Source organism: Mirounga angustirostris, unplaced genomic scaffold (genome assembly GCF_029215605.1).
Source record: "Mirounga angustirostris isolate CCGP_5_RB_7025 unplaced genomic scaffold, mMirAng1.0.hap1 SCAF_14, whole genome shotgun sequence".
NCBI classification, from domain to species: Eukaryota; Metazoa; Chordata; class Mammalia; order Carnivora; family Phocidae; genus Mirounga; species Mirounga angustirostris.
Window position 1 is genome coordinate 64,315,295 of NW_026991722.1, and position 18,319 is coordinate 64,333,613.

The 18,319-nt window shown below is 45.2% G+C and overlaps 1 long non-coding RNA gene across 1 annotated transcript in view; it reads right to left on the reverse strand.

Moving 5' to 3' along the window:
* LOC123841734 (uncharacterized) overlaps window positions 1-18,319 on the reverse strand; it is a 40,441-nt gene that overhangs the window by 5,332 nt on the left and 16,790 nt on the right. Inside the window, exons 2-7 of the long non-coding RNA XR_010407354.1 lie at window positions 16,474-16,514; window positions 15,933-16,126; window positions 14,848-14,947; window positions 13,698-13,888; window positions 10,448-10,583; window positions 9,040-9,541 (exon numbers count right to left, since the gene is read on the reverse strand). This is a non-coding gene — a long non-coding RNA (uncharacterized LOC123841734). The remainder of the gene's footprint in view (window positions 1-9,039; window positions 9,542-10,447; window positions 10,584-13,697; window positions 13,889-14,847; window positions 14,948-15,932; window positions 16,127-16,473; window positions 16,515-18,319) is intronic.

Genomic DNA, 18,319 nt, shown 5'->3' on the forward strand with positions numbered 1-18,319 from the left:
ATCTGGGAAGCCATAGCTGATTGTGCTTCGAGATCCTTATGTCAGTAGGTTCTGCGTATGTCAGGATTCAGCCGGGTTTCCAATATGTCCTGTTTCCTAATGGTTCCCACACAACCTATAGGAAGACACAGGGAATCTGTGACCCAAATCCCTAGTGTCTCAGCTTCCTCTATGAAGAGCAGGTAGGAAGTAAGCAGGAAATTAGGATGAATAGGCCTGGTTTTACATGGATTATCCACATAAAGTATCACATCTGCAAAGACAGAGAGTTTGACTTCTTCTTTGCCAATTTGAATGCCTTTCATTTCTTTTTGTTGTCTGATATTTGAGGCTAGGACTTCTAGTACTATGTTGAACAATAGTGATGTCAGTGGGCATCCCTTTCTTGTTTCTGACCTTAAGGGAAGCGCTCTCAGTTTTTCCCCTTTGAGAATGATATTCGCTGTGGGCTTTACATAGATGGTTTTTATGATATTGAAGTATGTTCACTTTATCCCTATACTTTGAAAAGTTTTAATGAAGAAAGGATGCTGTATTTTGTCGAATGCTTTCTCTGCATCAATTGAGAGGACCATATGGTTCTTCTCTCTCCTCTTATTAATGTGTTCTATCACATTGATTGATTTGCAAATGTTGAACCAACCTTGCATCTCAGGAATATATCCCACCTAGTCACAGTGAATAGTCCTTTTAATATACTACTGGATCATATTGGCTAGGATATGGTGGGTGTTTTGGCATGCAGTTCATCAGCGATATTGGTCTGTAATTCTCCTTTTTGATGGGGTCTTTCCCTGGTTTGGGGATCAGGGTAATGCTGGCCTCATAGAATGATTTCGGAAGTTTTCCTTTCCTTTCCTCTCCTTTTCCCTTTCCTTTCCTTTTCTTCCCTTCTTCTTCTTCTCCTTTTTCCTTTTCTTTCTTTTTTTTTTTTTTTTTGGAAACAGCTTCAGTAGAATAGGTATTATTTCTTTTTTAAATATTTGGTAGAATTCCCCTGGGAAGCCATCAGGTCCTGGACTGTTGTTTTCTGGAAGTTTTTTGATTACTGCTTCAATTTCCTTGCTGGTTATGGGTCTGTTGATGTTTTCTATTTCTTCCTGTTTCAGTATTGGTAGGTTCTAAGTTTCCCATAATGCAACCATTTCTTCCAGATTGCCTAATTTGTTGGCATACAGTTGCTCATAATATGTTCCTGATATTGTTTGTATTTCCTTGGTGTTGGTCATGATCTGTCTTGTTTCATTCATGATTTTATTAATTCAGGTCCATTCTTTTCTTTTTGATAATATCGATAAACCTCTGGCCAGACTTACTAATTTTTTCAAAGAACCAGCTTCTAGTTTTGTTGATCTGTGCTACTGTTTTTCTGGTTTCTATTAACTTGATCTCTGTATTGTTCTTCTCCTACTTGGTTTAGGTTTTATTTGCTGTTCTGTCTCCAGGTCTTTTAGGTGTAAGGTTAGCTTGTGCATTTGGGATTTTTCTACTTTTTTGAGAGAGGCTTGGATGGCTACGTATTTCCCCCTTAGGGCTGCCTTTGCAGTATCCCATAGGTTTTGGACCAATGTGTTTTCATTCTCATTAGTTTCTATGAATTGTTTACATTCCTCTTTAATTTCCTGGTTGATCCAATCATTCTTCAGCAGGATGCTCTTTAACATCCAAGTGTTTGAATTCCTTCCAAATTTCCTCTTGTGATTGAGTTCCAGTTTCAAAGCATTGTGATCTGATAACATGCAGGGAATAACCTCAATCTTTTGGTACAGGTTGAGACCTGATTTGTGACCCAGTATATGGTCTATTCTGGAAAAAGATCTGTGTGAACTCGAGAAAAATGAGTATTCTGTTGTTTCAGGATATAGTGTTCTGTATATATCTATGAGGTCCATCTGGTCCAGTGTGTCATTCAAAGCTCTTGTTTCTTTGTCGATCTTCTGCTTAGATGATCTGACTTTTGTTGAGAGTGGAGTATTGAGATCTCCTACAATTAACGTGGTTTGTCTCTCCTTTTATTAATGTGCTCTATCATGTTGATTGATTTGCAATGTTGAATCACCCTTGCATCCCAGGAATAAATCTGACTTGGTCGTGGAGAATAGTATTTTTAATGTACTGTTGGATACTACTGGCTAGGATCTTGTTGAGTATTTTGGCAACCATGTTATTCAGGGATATTGGTCTGTGATTCTCCATTTTGGTGGGGCCTTTGCCCGGTTTTGGGATCAGGGTAATCCTGGCCTCATAAAACAAGTTTGGAAGCTTTCCTTCTGTTTCTATTGTTTGAAACAACTTTAGTAGAATAGGTATTATTTCTTCTCTAAATGTTTGATAGAATTCCCCTGGAAAGCCATCTGGCCCTGGACTCTTGTTTTTTGGGGACTCTATGGCCAATTAATCTTTGACAAACCAGGTTAAATATCCAACGGAAAAATAATCTCTTCAATAAGTGGTGCTGGAAAAATTGGACAGCTACATACAGAAGAATGAAACTTGACCATTTTCTTATACCATACACAAAGATAAACTCTAAATGGATGGAAGACCTCAATGTGAGACAGGAATCCATCAAAATCCTAGAAAAGAACATAGGCAGTAACCTCTGGCATCGGCCACAGCAACTTCTTTCAAGACACATCTCCAAAGGCAAGGGAAACAAAAGCAAAAATGAACTTTTGGGACTTCATCAAGATAAAAAGCTTCTGCACAGCAAAGGAAACAGTCAACAAAACAAAAAGACAACCCACGGAATAGGAGAAGATTTTTGCAAATGACACTACAAATAAAGGGCTGGTATCCAAGATCTATAAAGAACTTCTCAAACGCAACACCCAAAAAACAAATAATCAAGTCAAAAAATGGGCAGAAGACATGCACAGACACTTCTCCAAAGAAAACATACAAATTGCTAACAAATTAGATTTTAAACCAAAGACAGTAGTAAAAGATGTAGAGGGACACTATATAATACTTAAAGGGCCTATCCAACAAGAAAATCTAACAACTGTAAATATCTATACCCCTAACATGGGAGCAGCCAACCACATAAGCCAACTGTTAACTAATATAAAGAATCATGTTGATAATAATACATTAATAGTAGGAGACCACAACACACCACTCTCAGCAATGGACAAATCATCTAAGCAGAAGATCAACAAAGAAACTAGAGCTTTTAATGAACAGAATATTCACAGAATATTCCACCCTAAAACAACAGAATACTCATTCTTCTCGAGTGCACATGGAACTTTCTCCAGAATGGACCACATATTGGGTCACAAATCAGGTCTGAACTGATACCAAAAGATTGAGATTATTCCTTGAATTTTCCCAGACCATAGAACTTTAAAACTGGAACTCAATCACAAGAAAAAATTTAGAAGAAATTCAAACACTTGGAAGCTAAAGACCACTCTGCTCAAGAATGTTTGGGTCAACCAGGAAATCAAAGAAGAGCTTAAACAATTCATGGAAACCAATGAGAATGAAAACACATTGGTCCAAAACCTATGGGATACTGCAAAGGTGGTCCTAAGGGGGAAATACACAGACATCGAAGCTTCAATCAAAAAAAAAGAAAAATCCCAAATTCACCAACTATCTCTACACCTTAAAGAACTGAAGAAAAAACAAACGATGCCTAAGCCACGCATTAGAAGAGAAATAATTAAGATTAGAGCAGAGATCAATGAATTAGAAACCAGAAATACAGTAGAGCAGATCAATGAAACTAAAAGCTGATTCTTTGAAAGAATTAATAAGATCGATAAGCCACTGGCCAGACTTATCCAAAAGAAAAGAGAAAGGACCCAAATCAATAAAATTATGAACAGAATGGGAGAGATCACGATTAACACCAAGAAAATAGAAACAATTATTAGAAATTACTATCAACAACAATATGCCAATAAATTAAGCAACCTGGAAGAAATGGAGGCCTTCCTGGAAACCTATAAACTACCAAGACTGAAACAGGAAGGAAGTGACAATCTGAATAGACCAATAACAAGTAACAAGATTGAAGTGGTGATCAAAAACCTCCCAAAAAACAAGAGTCCAGGGCCTGATGGATTCCCTGGGGAATTCTACCAAACATTCAAAGAAGAAATAATATTTATTCTCCCGAAGCTGTTTCAAAAAATAGGAACAGAAGGAAGCTTCCAGACTCATTCTATGAGGCCAGCATTACCTTGATCCCCAAACCAGGCAAAGACCCCATCAAAAAGGAGAATTGCAAACTAATATCCCTGATGAATATGGACTCCAAAATTCTCAACAAAATCCTAGCTAATAGGATCCAATAGTACATTAAAAGGATCATCCACCACAACCATGTGGGATTTATCCCTGGCATGCAAGGGTGGTTCAACATTAGCAAATCAATCAATGTGATAGAACACATTAATAAGAGGAGAGAGAAGAACCATATGGTCCTCTCAATTGATGCAGAGAAAGCATTTGACAAAATACAGCATCCTTTCCTGACGAAAACTCTTCAGAGTATAGGGAGAGAGAGAACATTCCTCAATTTCATAAACTCCATCTATAAAAAACCCACAGTGAATATCTTTCTCAATGCGGAAAAGCTGAGAGCCCTTCCCTTAAGATCAGGAACAGGACAAGGATGCCCACTCTCACCACTATTGTTCAACATAGTTCTAGAAGCCCTAGCAACAGCAATCAGACAACAAAAAGAAAATGTATTCAAACTGGCAAAGAAGAAGTCAAATTCCCTCTTCGCAGATGACATGATACTTTACGTGGAAAACCCAAAAGACTCCACTCCCAAATTACTAGAACTCATACAGACATTCAGTCATGTGGCAGGATACAAAATCAATGCACAGAAATCAGTTGCTTTCTTATACACTAACAATCAAACTGTAGGAAGAAAAATTAGAGAATCGATTCCATTTACAATATCACCAAAAACCGTAAGATATCTTGGAATAAACCTAACCAAAGAAGTAAAGGAACGCTAGGAACTACGGAATACTCATAAAAGAAATTGAAGAAGACACAAAAAGATGGAAAAACTTTCCATGCTCATAGATCTGAAGAATAAACATTGTTAAAATGTCTATGCTACCCAGAGCAATCTATACCTTCCATGCCATCCCAATCAAAATAGCAATGGCATTTTTTTTAAAGATTTTATTTATTTATTTGAGAGAGAGAGAATGAGAGAGAGCACATGAGAGGGGGGAGGGTCAGAGGGAGAAGCAGACCCCCCACCGAGCAGGGAGCCTGATGTGGGACTCGATCCCGGGACTCCAGGATCATGACCTGAGCCGAAGGCAGTCGCTTAACCAACTGAGCCACCCAGGCGCCCAGCAATGGCATTTTTCAAAGCGTTGGAACAAACAATCTTAAAATTTGTATGGAATCAGAAAAGACCCCGAATTGCCAAGGAAATGTTGAAAAAGAAAAACAAAGCTGGGGGCATCATGTTGCCTGATTTCAAGCTATATTACAGAGCCGTGATCACTAAGACAGCATGGTACTGGCACAAAAACAGACACATAGACCAATGGAACAGAATAGAGAGCCCAGATATGGACCCTCAACTCTGTGGTCAAATATTCTTTGACAAAGCAGGAAAAAATATGCAATGGAAAAAAGACAGTCTCTTCAATAAATGGTGCTGGGAAAATTGGACAACTACAAACAGAAGAATGAAACTCAACCATTCTCTTACACCATACACAAAGATGAACTCAAAATGGATGAAAGACCTCAATGTGAGACAGGAATCCATCAAAATCCTAGAGGAGAACATAGGCAGTAACCTCTTTGACATTGGCCACAGCAACTTCTTTCAAGACATGTCCCCAAAGGCAAGGGAAACAAAAGCAAAAATGAACTTTTGGGATTTCATCAAGATAAAAAGCTTCTGCACAGCAAAGGAAACAGTCAACAAAACAAAAAGGCAACCCACGGAATGGGAGAAGATTTTTTGCAAATGATAATACAAAGGGTTGATACCCAAGATCTATAAAGAACTTCTCAAACTCAACACTCTAAAGACAAATAATCTAGTCAAAAAAATGGGCAGAAGACATGAATAGACACTTCTCAAAAGAAGACATATAAATGGCTAACAGACACATGAAAAAATGTTCATCATCATTAGCCATCAGGGAAATTCAAATCAAAACCACATTGAGATACCACCTTACACCAGTTAGAATGGCCAAAATGGACAGGGAAAGAAACAACAAATGTTGGAGAGGTTGTGGAGAAAGGGGAACCCTCTTACACTGTTGGTGGGAATGCAAGTTGGTACAGCCACTTTGGAAAACAGTGTGAGGTTCCTCAAAAATTTAAAAATAGAGCTACCCTATGACCCAGCAATTGCACTACTGGGTATTTACCCCAAAGACACAGATGTAGTGAAAAGAAGGGCCCTATGCACCCCAATGTTCATAGCAGCAATGTCCGCAATAGCCAAACTGTGGAAAGAGCTGAGACGCCCTTCAACAGATGAATGGATAAAGAAGATGTGGTCCATATATACAATGGAATATTACTCAGCCATCAGAAAGGGTGAATACCCAACATTTGCATCAACATGGATGGGACTGGAGGAGATTATGCTAAGTGAAATAAGTCAAGCAGAGAAAGTAAATTATTATATGGTTTCACTTATTTGTGGAACATGAGGAATAGCATGGAGGACATTAGGAGAAGGGAAAAATGAAGGCGGGGGGAATCCGAGGGCAGATGAACCATGAGAGACTATGGACTATGACAAACAAATGAGGGTTTTAGGAGGGCGGGTGAGGGGATTGGTTAGCCCGGTGATGGGTATTAAGGAGAGCACGTACCTGCATGCAGCACTGGGTGTTATACTCAAACAATGAATCATGGAACACTACATCACAAACTAATGATGTAGTGTATGGTGACTAACATAACATAACATAAAAAAAAACACATGAAATTCACTACACACACACACCATATGCAACACATACAAATCACACCACAGACCCACTCTATATACACCAACCAGAAACCAGACACAGCAAGCACACACTGCACACAGATTTCATTTTCCTCAAATACAACAAAGTCACCACCAAAATGCCCAATATATTTACCACACATACAACACATACACAGAGCATGGGAATTACATACACCCACACAAGCCACACACAGTAGATATCCTACAAAAACCCCCATACACTACAAACACAGCACTCATATCTCACAGAGGAGACAATCACCACTCATACACCCCAGAAATACATCCCATATACGTCTCACACATACCACACATTTATGTAACACACTCACATTGCCACTCACCCAACACCTGCAGACATGCACACCACAAATACGAAATACTCACCACACCTACGATGCACACCACAGACACCACACATGCACCACCTCCTCCACAATGCACACGCCTCATGAACCCACATACAGCTCACAGACGCATTAACCACACAAACACACAGAAATTCCGAACACACCACTACAAATAAACCCCAGTAACCGAACACAGATTCCCCATAAGAGTCACAGCGCACGTTCAATACCACCACATGTAAATGACACACAGGGGCCACACGTACACCACACTCACACATGCAGCACGCAAACCCATGAACACCACACACAACACGTAGAGTACACACACACCAAAAAGACACCAGACATTAACAACACCTACACCATGGACATGCCACACATAGGACACATACCACACATTTGACACAAACACTCACTAAATACACAATATACAACAGAAAACACCACCTACCCCCCACATTTAAACCATCTGTAGAACACAGACACACACACCGGATTCATACCACACAGTTGACCCATTTACCACATGTACATTACAAACAACACATACATGACGCATATGACACATATGCCACACATGCCTACACACCTCCCATAAACCACACACAACACATGCACACACATATACCACACCTAACCCGTATCTCAAAAACAAAACATACATGTGCAAAACACAAGCACATCACAAACATACTACACAGACCTATCCCAAAACATGCCACATATTCCCCTCACACACCACACACGCAACAAAAATCACCTCATATCCAACACCACAGACGCCGTATACACCATCCACACTCCACCCCTCTACCACCCACATACGCCTCACACAGACCATACTCACCACAGGAATAGAACATATTTATCACACACACCCCGGACATATGCCAAACACACACACACACACCACACACAAAAACCTACACAAAGATACTATACTCAATATATACGCACACCACACACGCAACCTAAATCACATGCATATACTACTACATATGCACAGATCACATATAATACATGCCACATATATACCAGAAACTCACAATGCTTATACCATAGAAAAACGGACCAAACATACACAGTGCACACACCTCATAAACCCGGCACAGTAGACCACACTTACACCACATAAAAAGCTGTCACTCACACAACACATACACCGCAAACACACTGCACATATACATATACACAACACATACCCCCACATACATACACTACACAAACACCAAATAGACACCATAAAAAAACACCTCTCCATCACACACAAGCCACACGTACAACAGAGGAAACACACACTCCATACACACCACTCAATCACTGCAAACACACCACACATACACCACACAAGCAAGACACGCCAATCAGACTTACCTCACACTGAAACAACACCGACTACATACACACATACACCACACCACACATTACACATATACTGAACACAGACACACACACACACACACACATACACACACATCTGCTTAGTTCTTTGTTGGCTAGTCTACGAATGCTGATAAGTAGCCAGCTTGTCTCCCTCCCCTGGCTGATGGACAAGCCTTCATTATGAAGAGAAGATACCTCACCAATGTACAGAACACTTCATGGCATGGCCTGCACAGAAAGAGCCCATTTGTAGAATACTGCACCGGGGCCCAGTTCAAATCACTTGAGATTCACCCCAAAGCCCCCCTGCAGTCCCTGAGCCACTGTTACCTGTATTCACTGATGTGAAGGACAGGAAAAACAGGCAAGGCCAGAAGGATCCTCTCTCTTTCGGCAGGAAGAATTCGGGCCTCTTGCTGACAAGGTTCCTAGGGGTAGCCAAGGGAGGTTCCCTTTGCCCAAGCCCACACATGTTTCTTGTTCCTGAAATGGTTAGCTCGCTAGGAAATTGTCCTAGTCACTTCATTTTCATCATAATCACATTCTCATCTCTATTGAAGAACTCTGGCCGTCTGTATCCATTTCCATCCATTGGCCCTTTTTCCATACTAGGTTCAGCCTTGAGGCCATTCAGATCCTGTGTCTCAGAGGATCCTGTGTCTCAAATATTCTCTTCTTTAAAGTGGGAGTCTGGCTGAGTCCTACGGCCTGAGCAATATGTTGGGCCAAAGGATCACTTATAATTTGGGTTCAGAGATATATGGACATTGGGAGGCATAGGGCATTTTAATATGCCAGCATAGGATGTTTGTCAGTAGGCAGGGCCACATTTCTGTAACAAAGGGAAACAAAATTAAACATCTTCCCAGACTTATTTCATTCTCATTGGAATGGGGAACTTTGGCCCTCCTAGTAGCCATTCTCATAACCTTGCAGTATTTCCAACTAGATCTTGGTTCACATTCATGGGATATGTAGCTGTCACTCACACAGTCACCACCTAATGGTTGGTGGCATGCTTCCATTCTGGTCCTGTGCTAAGTGAGAACAATCAGTATCTGATATCGCCAAGGCAATTGCTGCTCCTTTCTCTAATTGCTTGCTACTACACTGGATGGAGTAAGTGCTGTAATGGGTACTCAGCTTGGTGCTATCCCTTGGCTCACTGAGATGCCTCTATTCTAAAGACCAGATGGTGTGGACAGGTAGAGTGTTCTCCAGGTCCTGGTTAGTCAATGAATATTGTCCAGGTCAATGAATGTTGTCTAAAGGCCCACTTCCAAAACATAAGAGCAACCACAAGAGCACTCACCTGCTTCCCCTGAACTACTGCTGTCTCTATTCACTGACTTGAAGGGCAGGAAAGATTTCCAAGGTCAGATGGAAGCCTCTTGCTGACTAACTCTCTGGTGTACCTTCCCTGGTGTCCTCAGTAAAATCCCTTTTCCCTGACAACCTATCTCAAATGGCTCCTCCTCCGGGAAGCCTCCCCTGATCGCCACACTGGGTGCAAGTCCCCAAAGCCCAGGAGCTCTCCATGGGCCACCCCTCTCCATGCACACCTGGGCTGCCACAGAGACCTGTCCACCCCAGTGGCTGTGCCCCCTGGAGGTGAGCCCCATCTCCTCTGGCCCTCCAGGGCATCTCCCACAATGCCTTGCACAGAGAGAACATGCACAACGGTTCCTCTCCTGGGTGCTCAGGGCGGCGCTTGTGTCAGGACAGGGAAGTGTCTCACCTGGGAGCTCAGCCTGTAAAGCCGAAGCGGTTTTGAGCATCTTGGACACGGTGGCTGAGGATACCTCTGACTCCAGCTCCCAGTAGTAGATCTGGTATTCCTGAAGAAGGCTGTTCAGGCTCTCGTCTCTTGGAGGCTGCAAATACATCAAGGTCAGCCCGCCCACGGGGTCTCAAGACCTCCGCTTCAAGTTGAATCAGCCAACTGCGCTGGAGGAAGTCACTAATTCAAACAGGGGTTCTTGGTTGTTTACAGACAAAAAGCAGGTGCCACATTCATGAAGAGGAGCACAGGGGCCCCCAGGTAGAGGATCAGACTCCGAGAGCCCGGGTTTCCTGATGCCGGTGTGTGGTATGTGGACACTGAGCATCTTATCCCAAATACTTGAAGGACCCCAGGCTAAGGCGGGGACTACGGCCCAGGTAGCAGGTGGGTGACGACGCTGCCCAATGCCTAGTGAACCCAGAACTCTAAGGGAACTATGCATGTGGGCTGGTTCTGCATCATCTACTGGCTGGCCACACCCTGTCCCTGACAGCCACCCAGGTTCGTGGCCGACTCACCCTGGGTGGGCAGTAAGTGTTCTGCACGCCAGATCACCCCTATTCTGCCCTGACTCAGACCTAAGCTGGAAGCCCCGTGGTCCCTCCAATGTCAGGTGGCATAGGAAGGGCCTAGGGTAGGGTAGGTGCTCGTTCGATGTTTAGACACCCTGTGGAACATGAATGGTGGTAGCCAGGCCCTGAATCTCAGAATTTAACCCACACCAGGATGCACACAGGGATGCCCAGCTCACATTCTCCCTCCCGTCAATTTGTTAGTTAATTAGTCTGGGGAGGGCTGCAGCAGCCAGAGTGCAGGCCAGGGGGCCAGGGGCTCTGGGTCCCGGGTCTCTGGAATACTCAGCAAATAAGGACAAGAACCGCTCAAGCTGTGACCAGACAGATGAACAAAGGGCACGCCCAGGACCCCTGGCTGCAGCAGGGCGGTGAAGCTTGTCCAGAGACAGGGATGCACGCTGAATTCCCCGTTATGCCTACATAGCCGCTGTCTATAGGATGCCGCCAGCGTCTTAGGAAATGCTTTCCTGGTGCCAGAGTAGAGACCACAGCTTTGTTGTACGAAAACTCCTCTGTTGTGGGTTGAACTGTGTCCTCCAAAAAGATACGTTGGTGTTCTAACCCCTGGTACCTGTAGATGCCAGCTTATATGGACACAGGGTTTTGCAGACCTTGCACTTAAGAGCAACACAGTACAGTAGAAAGCACCCTAATCCAGGGACTGGTTTCTTTTTTGGAAGGCAATTTGGTTTTATCTATCAAGGTTTTCAATGCATTTGCCTTTTAACCCAACAATTACAACTTCTAGAGATCTACCTGACATAAATGCATATATAGAGTCCTGGGTCCTACAAATACAAGCTAAACCTACCGATGCCCCCCAAACCCCAAAACAAAGTATCTAGGGGTCTTTTCAATGACACCTAAAGTCAAGAGGACCACCTTCAAGCTTGAAGGTCACTAACAGCAAAGCTGCTTGCAAATGTAACTGCAAAGTCTGGACAGATGAGCATGAGCAAGGAATTATAATAGCTAATTCACACGGGGAGCCCAAGTGTTCCACATGATCAGTTGCTGAACATGAAGAAAAGGCATATAGTTTGAGAAGCAATTTAGGATCCAGTAATCATTTGACAAATACTGAGGCAATAAGATGATCCAAACATCCTTAGAAGAGGAGAGAGATTGGACACACCCCTGGGAGGGCATCCTGTGAGCACAGAAGCAGAGACTGGAGCCATGTTTGCAATATTGTGACTTGGAAGAAGAATATCTATTTAGCCATTCAGATGAGAAAACTTGTTTCTCATATACGTGTCTTTGTCCAGAGTGACAAAGGTGTCGTGTCATGTTAATGAGGATGTGGGCTGGTCACCAGGACAACCAACCTTGTGATCAGAGGGTTGGAAGTTTTGGTCCCACCCATGACTTCTGAGGACGGGAGAGGGGCTGGAGGTTCAATCGATGGCCAATGGCCAATGCTTTCATCAGTCTAGCCTGTGGAATGAAGCCTCCACAAAAACCCTAGAGGACAGGTTCGGCCTGATGTGTGGAAGTAGAGAGAGCAATGGGCTGCAATGCCTGGAAGGTGGCCAGAACGTGGCAAGAGCTCAGTGCACACCGGCCTCTTTTGCCTTCTATCTTTGGTAGGTTTTGAATCAGCCCTTTGGATTGTTTTTCATGGACTCTGGGTTCAACCCCTGCCTCACTTAAACCATCTGCTCTAGATCTTGTCCTAGAGTGATCACACGGGGGGGGACACTGGCTCACACTGTGAGCAAGGCCATGGCACCACGTGGACGGTGCTGGCCTTCAGTGCTTCCCAAGTGCCACCAGGTGGGCGCCAGGGAACAGAGAGGGGAAGGGCCTTGCCTAAGGTCACACAGCTCCAGAGCCTGGTGCTAGGCACTCCCAGATGGGAGGTAGGACAGGTCATCTCTCCGAGCGCACCCGTCGGCTCTGCGTTCAAGTGCCTTCCAGTCGTCCTCTTCCCTCAGACCTCTGGGCCTGGCCCTGACCTCCACACCTGGACTTGGGGTGGCCTTGGTTAGGGAGCCTGCTGAGGCAGATTCCAGAATGAGGCTGAAGGGCACGTCAGGGGCTTGCCGAGATGGGAACTCACAGAAGATTGGTGTGGGAAGAGGGGGTCTGGGGGGGGTGTGGAGGGTGTTCACATCACTGCCCCACAGCTGCGTCCCCGGCAACTGACTGAATCTGTCTGGGCCCCCACTTGTTCTGTAGAACTGGGGCTCACAGTGCTTTGTTCCCCAGGCTTTGGTGAGGATAAAGCAAGACAATGTACAATAAGCACCTCGCCAGTGTTTGGGACAGAAGCGGCGTCCATGAAGACAGATCTCCCTAGCATTGCTCCACAGGAAACTTTACTGAGCACCTGCTCAGCTGGGCACGTGGTTTTGAACATCAGAGACCAAGTGCCTGCCTTCAGGGAGCTGCCCTCCAACACGGTGACTCAGAGCCACCCTGGGCCAGTTACACAACCTCTCTGCGCCCAGTCTCCAGCATTAAACCGGGGACATTCCTGCCTGGCTGATAAACGTCAGGTTGTGTAGACATGCGACGGTACAGGGCCTGACCTGGAAGCCGTGGACCCTGCAAGTTCCCGGCTCCGTTTCCTGCCCAGCTCTCCTCCCCATAGCACCACGACAGTGGACTTGGGCCTCGGGCCTTACCTCTCTTCTCAGTGGTGATGACGGGGCCCTCCAGCGGCTCGACCAGCCCTGCCTCGTCTTGGCCGGCAGCCTGAAGATGTATGCCGACTCCGGGGCCAGCTCGGTGTTGTGAACTACCTCTCAAGGCACCCACCTCCACCGTGGTGAACGTGCTGGGGCTACTGCTGGCCAGGCGGTGGCGATCTGGTACCCTGCGGGGGGGACAGGAGGGCCATGCGTCAGTGACATCACCCTCAAATGGCACAGAAAACCTTCCTCCAGCCCCTCAAATGGCACGGAGTGACTTCCCCTCTCTGTTCTGCTCAACGTATTTGTTGACAGGCCACACGCCTTGATGGGAACCTGGGTCCCTGGACACCGGGACTGCATCTATCTTGGCCTCCCCCCAAAGCCCTTGCCTTGCCCAGGGCAGGCACTCAGGAAAGATGACATGAATGGAGGGGCAGGGTTTCAGGTCCCCGCCAACACTGGCGAAGGATTCTCTTCTCTCAGCAGGGCCTGATTTTCGGGTTTCACAATAATGACTTGGCCATTTTCGAACACGGACAGGGATCAAATGATCATTCTGTAATCCCCCCAGCAATGCAAAGCAGCTTGCAGCGGTGTGTCCCTACACTGGCTTCAGGCCCCTGCTGGTGAGATGATCTTGTTCCAGGTCTCACAATTTGACCCCAGGGCACACGATCTACCCACAGCTCACAGCCAGATCCTATGCGTGACCGGGCTACCATGCAAAGAGAGATGTTCTGTCCCCTTCTATGACCTCCCCTAGCACAGGGTAAATCCCAACCAGAAAGCCGTCATGTGAGGCACTGAGACTGCGTACCCCTTTATTTTTTAACACCAACAGTAAGTACCAGCTTAGGAAATTACCAGAGGATCCTGGACACAGGATTCTTACTAGAATTTTGAAAATATAACAGGTTTCAGGCCAAGCCATTTGTTCCATTTGGTGTTTTTGTGACGGGCACCACCTAGCCCACGATGTGGGGCATTGGCGGGTCCCCTGTGACCGGCGGCACGAACACAAGTGAGCAGTGGGAGGGAACGACGGCTATTACAGAGCAGGTGCGTCCATGGGGCACAGCCTGGGGTCCCCCTCGGTCAGCAATCACACGGCCTTCCCGCTCCCCTTCCCCAAGCCACTCACCTCGTTCTCACTGAGAACAGTCACACCGAGGCTATTCAAAACCACGACTTCTTTTTTGGCTAAACAGAGAGTCATACACACAGCAGGGTCTTCTGGGAATCTGTGGAAGGGAAGAATGAATTCTATCAACCCAATGATCTGTGTGCAGATTGTGTGCAAGACCAAAGCAGGGGGTGATCAAGAAGAATCCAAAGATGTACCTAGCACTTTTCCAAAAAGAGAAGCAAAAATGTGAGCTGGTGTCTAGCTAGGACTCAGGTGGCAAAGTTCCCTATGGCGTAACATACACACTTCAAATGGCAGGTTCCCGGGACTGGGGACTGCCCTGGGATGGAGCCAGCAGTCACAGCAGACTCATCTGACGAGGAGTCAAGATGCAGTTTTCCAAGGGCTTCCGAACAAGTCCCCTCAGGGGCCTTCAATTGTTCCAGATGTTTTCTAAGACAGCTCTTGATGGTTTCTGAAAGAGCAGGCCCCCGAACACAGTCAGAGGGCGTGCTCTGACACTGTGAATCAAATCCTTCACCAAAGTCCACAGACCCAGGGAGAAAAAGAGCAAGTCGGGAAATGCTTCAGCTCCTCAGGGAGAAGGCCACGGGCCTCACTCCCAAACATGCCTGGGAGGTACGGCCAGGCCCACCAGCACCACAGGCTGTCCCGGGTCCCATGCCTGCAACCCCCGAAAATATTCCAGCAAAAAATAGGCTTCATTTATGGGCACAGTTTCCACCTAGAACTGTAATGTGAACTGTGTCTAATTTAGTAGGACGTACCTGGTAAATGCAGGTTACACTCTGAAGAACCTCCTTTTTGATTATAACAAAGAACAGAGGAACAGAGCTCTCAAAATCACACTATAAAAGGATGGGAATAGCAATATTTAATGTCAAAAGTTCAAAGAAAAATAAGGCTGGGGCTCTTGGGAGTCTAACAAAATACACTCATTTAAATCTTCTCACATGGCAGTGGGTTCTCTTCTCTCTCATTTTATTACACGGACACTGAATTTATTTGAACCAATCTACACAAAACAAAAAGCAAAAGGCCGCATACATTCCTACAGTAAGAAACCGATTTTCACTTACTAGCAAAGCTATTTCAAAATAGAACCCCGGCTTGGAGAGGCTTCATGCAGAACTGCAGAACTGGCTCTTTCAGTCCTTGCTGCTGAAAGTCATGGTGGAAGGTTTTTGGAAGAAATTTGACAGCAGATATCAAGCTGGTCACTGCCTGTCACTGAGGAAGTCCACTTCTGGGAATATGTCCTGAGAGGATCATCCTGTATTTGGTAAAGAGCTTTATGCATAAAGGTGCTCACGGACAGTTGTATGTAAGAACTAAATAGACAAAGGAAACAAACTCAATGTCTCTCAATAAAAATTCTAACTGCTCTACATTCCCTCCCCGTATCATCATTTAATCCTCAAATAACCCCTTTCACAGATACAGAAACTGAGGGTCAGGGCTAGGAAGTGCCAAGATACACAGCTGTGAGCAGGAAGTCAGAATTAAAACCCAACTCTGTGAACAAAAATATCACCAAATATGGACTGGACTCCTTTCTTTGTCCACATTCAGGCCCTCCTCCCACACCCTCCACCCCAGCCCTGGCCATCTGGTACCCACCTAGTGCCAGACTCCATAATTCAGACAGAAGCAGGTCCTTCCTGTTAAGAGAAAAAGGCATGGTCATCTCCCAACTTTCTCCCGTCCGCTCCCTCAGTGACCCTGCCCCTGACCATGAGCTGGATGCGGGGAGGATGGATCGCCCTCACGGACAGGGCACACAGCGCCTGCCCTGGAGTGGCAGGAGCAGGGTCCATAGTGTGCGTGTCCAGAGCCAGCCCAGTATGGCCAGCGATCAGAGAGGACAGAGGGTTGCTAGAGGACATCCCGATTCCCAAGGACCCCTCTGGGCCTCTTCTGTATCCTAGGCCCACATCACGGCCAGGCACAGAGGCCAAGCTCCATAGATAGTTGCTAGACGCACAGACTGAGCCTCTCTGAGCTTTAGTTTCCTCACCTCTAGAATGGGGAAAAGGATCGTCCCTCTTACGCAGAGTTACAGAACGGATCAAGTGGGTCAACATGCAGCAATGGCCTCACACATAGCAGGGATTCAATAAACAGTCTTTCTTATTACAAATAACTCCAAGGTGAAAGTAAAAGGAGAGACAAAACCAGTGTCTGGGCTTTCTTTATTCAAGTCAACGGGCTTACGCAACCCCAGAGCAGAACAGTCGACAGTGATTTAAAATGAACTCGGTGAAATGTCCAATCAAAAGACATACAGTGGTTGAAAACACAATACCCATCCATGTGCCACCCACAAAAAGACTCACTTTGGACCTAAGGACAACACAGACCAAAAGTGACGGGACAGAAAAGATGTTCTGCATAAGTGGGAACCAAGACAGAGCTGGAAGGGCTATAATCAGACAAAATAGAATTCAATGCTGTTTAAACACATACCAACATTTGTGAGAGGCACCAAAAGTGGTTCTAAGAGGGAAGGTTAGAGCGATACAGGCCTGCCTCAAGAAGGAAGAGAAGTCTCAAACACACACCCTAATGTGACACCTTGTGACCCAGGAAAAGAACAAAGCCCAAAGTCAGTAGGAGGGAAACAACAAAGATCAGAACAGAAATAAATAAAGGAGGGACTGAAAAAATCAGCACGCCTGGGTGGCTCAGTTGATTAAGGGCCTGACTGTTGATTTTGGCTCACTTCATGATCTCAGGGACTTGAGATCGAGCCCCGTGTCAGGATCTGTGTTCAGTGCGGTGTCGGCTTGGGATTCTCTCTCCCTCTGCCTCTCCCCCCCTGTGCACTCTCTCTCTCTCTCTCAACTAAGTAAATAAATCTAAAAAAAAAAAAAAAAAAATATATATATATATATATATATATATATACATATAAACAAAATTCATAAAGTTTTACCTACACACACCAAGAAAAGAAAAGAGGGGAGTAAAATCAGAAATGACAGTAGAGATGTTACAATGGACACCACCAAAACAAAGGCTCAAAGGGACTACTGTGAACAGTAACAATTTGGACAACCTCAAAGAATCAGCAATTTATTTATTTATACTTATGTTTCAAGTTTTTATTTAAATTCTAGTTCGTTGTGGCACCTGATGGCTCAGTCGGTTGAGCGTCGGACTCTTGGTTTTGGCTCAGGTTGTGATCTCAGGGTCATGTGACTGAGCCCTTTGTCAGGCTCCAAGCTCAGCATGGAGTCTTCTTGAGACTCTCTCTCTCCTCCTCTTCCTCTGCCCCTCCCGCTTGTGCTGTCTGTCTGTCCCTCTCTCTCTCATAGAAAATAAAACCTTAGGGGAGTCTGGCTGACTCAGTCATTAAGTGTCTGCCTTTCGGCTCAGGTCATGATCCCAGGGTCCTGGGATCAAGCCCCACATTGCGCTCCCTGCTCGGTGGGAAGCCTGCTTCTCCCTCTCCGACTCCCCCTGC